This window comes from Podarcis muralis, chromosome 6, assembly GCF_964188315.1.
Source record: "Podarcis muralis chromosome 6, rPodMur119.hap1.1, whole genome shotgun sequence".
Taxonomy (NCBI): domain Eukaryota; kingdom Metazoa; phylum Chordata; class Lepidosauria; order Squamata; family Lacertidae; genus Podarcis; species Podarcis muralis.
In genome coordinates this window covers 65,019,579-65,027,646 of record NC_135660.1, presented here as the reverse complement: position 1 = coordinate 65,027,646, position 8,068 = coordinate 65,019,579, and the positions used below count along the sequence as shown (strand labels likewise).

General features: G+C 38.9%; 1 pseudogene; it reads left to right on the top strand.

The window, feature by feature from the left end:
• The first annotated feature begins 1,558 nt into the window (after nt 1–1,558).
• Nucleotides 1,559–3,591, top strand: LOC144328030 (uncharacterized; annotated as a pseudogene).
• Nucleotides 3,592–8,068: the final 4,477 nt, after the last annotated feature.

Below are 8,068 nucleotides of genomic sequence, written 5' to 3'. Positions count from 1 at the left end.
GTCCAGCAATTTACAAGCAGCCCATGGTTGGTAATTTTGAGGAACCACTGTGCTGGGGTTTATGCAGATTTTGAGGGGCTTTACATTTCTGGTGCCAAAGCTGGGGAGGATAAATTATCTGTGTCTTTGTACAAATACCTCCCTCTCCCCCTGCATTTCATAGAAAATAAGTTTTAAGTTTGAGAGGTCCACTTGCCCTCCTAGGCAGGCGGTTTTGCAGATGGGCTCTGAGCCGCTCTTGGTAACCAGCGAATGGCAGGCCAGATCATCTGCAATACATTATAATGCTTTGTACAGACTTATCATTAGGCAAATGTTGGGTGTGTGATGATGCTTTCTTCCTCAACTGTTTTCATAGTTTCCAGAAGCTCCTGGCTGGTTGCCCTGGAACGTATAAAGACAAGGAAAAGTTTCTTACAGTCCTTTTTCATTTCGAACACAGAGAGGCTCTAGAACCCAGCCTCTTGGATAATGGTGTTGTCCTCTGTTATCTGCACCCTCCTTCTCTCCCACTTCCTCATTCGTCATCATCATCACCTGCTGTACGGGGGCTGCTAAGTGCACTATGTCTTTGAGTTCTTTCTCTCCTACTTTTAAGGCTCGCTGGGTTCTGGGAAATGGAAGGTCTGGAATGTTTTCTAAGAACAGGTCAGCAAGGTGTTGCTCCTCTTCCATTATTTCCCACCTTTCCCCCTCACCTGCCTCTGAGCTGCTACCTCCCTCAAACCCCTGTTGTAAATCGATACTGTCTTCCACTTCCTCTTCCCTGGAAAGGTCAGGAGGCGGAGGCTGTCTCCACCACTCCTCTGCTCACTCACTGACACAAAGGTCTTCTGCTGTGTCTATTTGAGAACTGGTCACTACTGATGCACAGCAACAGGTAAGCAAAAATACTTTCTTCCATGTCTCTTTTTAATTTATTTTTTGGTGGCATAGCTTTGGTCTTGCATTTTAATAGCTTGCATTATTAAGTTGTTCATTTAACAGTGTTATACACTGCTGAAGTACAATCAATAATTTTTTAGCAGACTTGCTAAAAATAATGGTCTGTTCCCAGCTAGAATTGGTGTCTGAAGGGTGCAGTAAGACTTTTAAAAAGTACTGGGGTTAGGAGGGAATGCTGTCTGGTGTCATGACTCACTTGGCACTGTTGTGTCTAGCTCTAGCATGACAGATACTGGAGGAAGATGAGAAGGAATGGAAGTGGTAGGCTGGCCCCCAGTCGACTTCTGCTTTTACCACAGCTGCAACAGTGTGAGCTCTTACTGCAGTAAGCAGGTTGGAGCATACACCGGTACTGTGAGGGGCAACGTTAGGCTAAACGACCCCTGAAAAGGCTTGGAAGGAAGCTCAAGTCAAAGGAACTTCGGTAGTGTCCTTTTAGAGTCCCGGCACCCTCGCTGAAGAAAAAACAGCTGAGGTGGGGGGGGGGGAATCCAGGCACAGAGAAGAACAGCAAACAGACCGGTGAAAAGCCTCACATCACTGAAGCAGCGACAAGATGGTAAAATCTCTATTTCTATATTAAAATAAACGTAAAGTGGTAGCAGCAGTAACAAAACCTAAAAGGAAATTAGACAGGCGGGGAAGGTACTCAAGGGGGGGGAATCCCTCACGGAGCGAGTAAACCCAAAACAAGATAAAGAGTAAAAATAGCGGAGGAGAAGTAATGCTACCACAAAAGTAAAGGGAAGACAGAAAAATAGAAAAAAATATAGAGAGAGTGTAAAGAAATCACTCAGATTGCAATTGAACTATTTGAAAAGCACACTATCTGAAATGGACTTACTACAAAGTGCAAAGTGGTACAGGCTGCCTGTTGTTGGAGCTGGGTGGAGGAAAGCAGCTGCTTTGAAACTGAATGTCCTTGAAGGAAAGATAAGGACAAGGGAATAAGAAACGCTGTGGGGGAAAGGAGGGGAATTTCACAGATAAGATAAGATAGCGTTGAAGATCTGAAGATGCTGAGTAATCATCAAGAAGGAGGAAGGAGGAGGAAGTGACGAAGACAAAATAGTGAAAGAGAAGATTAAAGGAGGGCAGAAGCTAGCAAGCAGAGCAAATAAGAACACAGTGACACCCAGTGGACAAAGTAGGAAAAGCAGTAATAAAGGAAAATTGGAACAATAGAAGGACATCTGGTGGTCGAAAAAGTGAATGCAAAATGTCTCATGCAATTAAAAAACAGACTGGAACTGGAAGTCAACAGCAACAATTAAGAAGAAACTCAGGCCTTGCAGAAATGGATTTGAGGGAGCTTATTATTAGTTTGAAACTGGACATGGGAGGATTGAGAAGAGAGCTGGAAGAAAAAATCAATAAAATTGATGGGAAATTAGAAAAATTAGAAAATACAATAAAAAAATTAAAAAGAAAATGAAGAAATAAAGGAAAAATTAACAGAAGTCTTAGAAGGAATGAAAGAGACAGATAAGAAAGTACAAGAAATTAAGAATAAGAATCAACAAATGGATGAGATGGTGAAAAAAATTAGCAAAGAACAAAGGGAACAAAGAAAATAAATGGACAAATTGAGAAAGGAGATGGAGGAACAAAAAGCAATCCAGGAAGCTACTGGGGATGCGCTAGCAATGATACAGATGCAGATTAAAGAGAAGACCTTGAGATTCAGGAATGTGCCAGAAGAGGAGAAGGAGGATATTTGGAAGAAGATGACTGAAACTTTAGAAAAGTGGCTACATTTACAGGAAAAAGACATAATAGAACAGACAGAGAAGATCTTCAGAGTGAACTCAAGGAAAGCAAAAATGAACAAATGGCCGGCAGACTGCATCATTGTATTCACATCAAACTGGATGAAAGATAAGATCCTCCAAGTAAAGAGTAAGAACAAATTAACCATAGATGGAAAGGAAATAATAATTTTACAATCCTAGGCTGTTAAAAAAGAGACAGCAATTCCAATTTCTAACAAAAGCACTAAAGGCCAAATCAATATCCTTCAGATGGGAATACCCAGTGGGAATTTCCTTCAACTTCAAAGGAAAAAGAAGATGATTTGAGACATTTGAGGAAGCAGATATGTTTTGGAGGAAGTATCGAGGAAAATTAGGAGGCGGGAAAAGCGAAGGAAGAAATGAGGAAGGAAGAAAGGGAGAGCTATCGGATGAGGCGGAAGAAGAAGAAAGAGCTCAGCAAAGGGTGGAAGGATAAAGAACTACGCCAGTGGTAAAGAATCAGACCAATAACTATCACAAAACCCTTCTCCTTTACCACTGCAGATAATTTAAACTCTTTCCACTAACTTTATAATTTTTCAACTAATATAGAATGAAATTTAAATTGTTATCTTGGAACGTAAATGGTTTAAATAATAGGAGGAAGAGGCAGAAAATAGAACGTATCTTAAAGAGGCAGAAGTGGGACCTTGTTTGTTTACAAGAAACCCACATCAATACTAAGCATAAAAGACTATTGGTAAAACCAAAGTTAGGGGAAGAATTCATCGCATCTGATGTAAGAAAAAAGAGGGGGGTTGTAATGTATGTTAAAAGCAAATATGAACCAGAATTGTTATATGAAGATAAAGAGGGGAGGATTGTAATAGTCAAAATATCACTAGAGGGGGAACCAATTGTGGTAGCGGGAATCTATGGATCAAATAAAAGAAAATCAGAATTCTATGTTAAAGTAAGATCATTATTAATGGAATATATAGATATGAGAATTATTGTGTTAGGGGATTTAAATGGAGTAATGGAACCAGAATTGGATAGATCGCAGAAGAAGAGTGGGGGGGGGGGGTGAAGGGAAGTTGCCAAAAAGCTTTATGGAAATGGTAAAGATCTTTGATTTAGTGGATATATGGAGATATAAATATCCTGTCGAAAAGGAGTTCACATATTTCTCAGAACCAAAAAATTCGTATTGTCGAATCGACAGTATATGGATTACTAAGGATATGACAATTGAAGCAGAGAATGCCGAAATATTACCAAAAACACTTACAGATCACAATCCAGTATCATTAACTCTTAAAGGAAAAGAGGAGAAAGGGAAAAAAGGTGAAGAATGAATGTTTTCTTATTAAAAAATGAAAAAGTAATACAAGGAGCCAGAAAGTTGATGAAGGAATATTTTGAAAACAATTGGAGGAAAGGGACAGATATTAAAACAGTGTGGGATGCTGGGAAGGCAGTTGTTAGGGGATATTTCATACAACAAAACTCAATAGCATATAAGAATAAAGAAAAAAAAGAAAAGGGAACTTTTAGAAGAAATTAAAAGGAAGGAAAAATTGGCCTATGCAAGCAAAAATAAAGAGAGATTAAATCAAGAAATTAAATTACTGAGAGTAGAATATAATAATATTATAGAACAGGAGGTAGAAAAACAAATCAAATTTTGGAAATATAAAAATTTTGAATGGGCAAATAAACGAGGCAAGATGCTTGCCTGGCAATTAAAGAAACAAAGAAATGAAAAATTAATAAATAAAATAAAAGTAGAAGAGAGGACAATAAGGGATATGACAGAAATTAAAAAAGAATTTGGTCCAGAGACTGTTTGATTATTTTGAGATCAAGGGAGGAGAGAGACAAGATACTAGGCCTTCATTTTAAAAACCCACTGGAAATTCAAGACAAAAGGGCTGAAATTTACAGAGATATACCGAAACAGCTATTGGATCTTAGAGCCACATATACAGAACTTGCAAAATTGCTGAGACACAACGGAATTCCATACAGGTGGGAGTATCCACAAGGATTATCGTTTTCTTACAGAGGAAAGAAGGTTAAAATCAGAACAACAGAAGACCAGCAAAAGTTCCTGCACGACCACGGAGAAGACCTCCAAAAAGGAGCAGTAGCAAATTGGCCACCACCATTATCTGGATCAACACCGCCTGGAGCTGGACTAACGCCTACACCCTCGAGATCAGAGGAAAAGGAAGACACCCCACTTTAGGATCAACAAATTAGTACAGGATGTCTCTGCAGCTATTCAGTTGGAATATAAATGGCGGAAACTCTCCGGAAAAAAGAAGGAGGATATTTCACATTTTGAAGAAAGAACAATTGGATATTATTTGTTTACAAGAAACACATGTAACTAGGCTCCACAGGAAAGTGTTAATCAACAAAAGACTAGGCCAGGAATTTATATCATCGGACAGGGTAAAGAAAAGAGGAGTGGTGATTTATGCTAAGGAGAACCTGTCACCAAAATTTCTATTTAAAGATGAACAAGGAAGAATTCTGGCGATTGAAATTCAGACACAAGGAGAAAAATTTTTGATATTAGGAATATATGCTCCAAATGACGGGAAATCAGAATTTTTTAAGAAGCTGCACGAGACCATGCTGGACTATTTGGACTATTCTAACATCATTATGATGGGAGACATGAATGGGGTGGTATCAACAAACATGGATAAGTCACAAAACCAAAATCTAACAACAGACGGCAGACTGCCCAAAACCTTTTTTGAACTGACTGACAATATGGACTTGATTGACATATGGAGGACAAAAAACCCCTTAGGTAAAGAAGGAACTTTCTTTTCTGAGGCCCACCTGTCATGGACAAGAATCAACCAAATATGGACAACTAGAGGGCTGGCACCTAAGACTAGAAAGGTGGAAATCTGCCCAAAAACCTGCTCCGACCATAACGCTTTGAAAATGGAATTGAGACTTATTCCAACCGGTTCCTTCAGATGGAGAATGAATGACACCTTACTAAGAGATCAAGAGATTGTAAAGAAGTCCCAAAAAACGTTAAAAGATTACTTTGAAATAAATCTGAACACTACGGTAGACAAGAGAATGATCTGGGATGCCAGTAAAGCAGTCATGAGAGGGTTTCTGATACAACAAAATACGATTAAGAAAAAACTCTGGAATGGAAAAAAGGAGAAAATATTGGAGAAAATAAGAGGAGAGAAAAAATTGAGAACCAAACCAAAGTCAAAGGAGGTGCTGAGAGAAATCAAATTTCATCAAGCACAATATTCGAAACTGATAAATCAAGAGATTGAATGGAAAATTAAACAAATGAAGCAAAGATCGTTTGAATCAGCAAATAAATGTGGAAAGCTGCTAGCATGGCAGCTGAAAAAGAGACAAAAATTAAACACGGTTACAAATCTAGAGATTGAAGGGAGAATTGTTCAGAAACCAGAAGAAATTAGGAAGTGCTTCCACAGATACTTTAAAGAACTGTATGCACAGGGGCCACAGAAAGAGTTTAAGATAGACCAATTCTTAAAAACTAATGGACTACCAAAAGTATCTCAAGATAAAAGAACAACCTTGAATTGCAAAATAACTCAACAGGAAATTGAAGGTGCCATTCAGAACATGCAATTAGGCAAATCTCCAGGCCAGGATGGGCTTACCTCCAAATATTATAAGACTCTGAAGGACTATTTGATACAACCTTTGATGGAGGTTTGCAACCAGATTATGGAGGGGAAGAGGGCACCGGAAACGTGGAAAGAAGCATTCATCACATTGATACCTAAATTGGAATCTGAAAAGACCCAACTTAGAACTACCGTCCCATCTCACTCCTAAATGTGGATTACAAAATCTTTGCAGACATTTTGGCAAGCAGACTTAAAAAGGTACTTAATGAAGTAATTCATAAGGACCAAGCAGGCTTTCTCCCTGGTAGACATTTGTTTGATAACACCAGGAACATCATTGACATTTTGGAACTTTTGCAAACTAAGACGAACACAAAAGCGGTGTTAATCTTTATTGATGCGGATAAAGCATTTGACAACATTTCTTGGATGTTCATGAAGAAAAATTTGGAAGGGATGGGAGTGGGACGGGGGTTTGAAAATGGAATAGAAGCAATTTATTCAGAGCAAAAAGCTAAACTGATAGTGAACAATGTGGTGACGGAGGAATTTAAAATTGAAAAAGGGACACGACAGGGGTGCCCTCTATCTCCTCTTTTATTTATTTCAGTCCTGGAGGTGCTGCTGAACATGATTAGGGAGGACCGGTTGGTACAAGGAATAGAGGTCGGAGTGAAACAATACAAACTGAAAGCTTTTGCAGATGACCTAGTTTTAACATTACAGGAGCCAGAATCTAGTACAAAAAGAGTTTTAGAACTTATCTCTGAGTTTGGTCGGGTGGCGGGATTTAAGCTGAGCAAGCAAAAAACTAAGGTTTTGGCTAAAAATTTGACATCTACAGAAACAGATGGGTACCAGAAAGAAACAGAATTAAGTGTGGTTAAAAAAGTGAAATACCTAGGGGTCTATTTGTCTTCTAAAAATTTGAATTTATTTAAAGATAACTATGAAAAATGTTGGTTGGAAATCAAAAAAGATTTGGAAATTTGGTCAAGACTGAAACTTTCCTTGTTGGGCCGAATCGCAGCTATAAAAATGAATGTATTGCCGAAAATGTTATTTTTGTTTCAAACCCTACAGAGGACAGAGTGGAATGTTTTGGAAAGTGGCAGAAGGATATATCTAAGATTGTCTGGCAGGGCAAAAAGCCCCGAATAAAATATAAGATATTAACTGACTCGAAGGAAAGAGGGGGGTTTGCCCTGCCGGACTTGAGGCTGTATTATGAATCTGCAGCCTTCTGCTGGTTGAAGGATTGGTTTTTGCTGGAGAACACTGATGTCCTAGATCTGGAAGGGTTCGACAATGCTTTTGGCTGGCATGCATATCTGTGGTACGACAAGGTTAAAGTTCATAAACTGTTTAAAAACCATATTGTCAGGAGAGCAATTTTTGCAGTCTGGTTGAAATACAAGGACTTATTAGAGGGTAAGACCCCGAGGTGGCTCTCACCGGTGGAGGCCAAGGCTCGAAAAAGACCTAGCATGGAGGCCTATTGGCCAAAATATTGGGAAATACTGGAAAAAATTGGAGACAATTGGAGGTTGCAGAGCCAGGATAAACTAAAAAACAAGGTTCGAGATTGGTTACATTACGCTCAAATTCAAGAGGTTTTTAAAATAGACAAAAAAGTTGGTTTCCAGGGGGGAAAATCGAAATTGGAGACAGAACTGTTAGAACCAAAGACTAAGATACTTTCAAGAATGTATAACTTGCTGCTTAAATGGAACACAC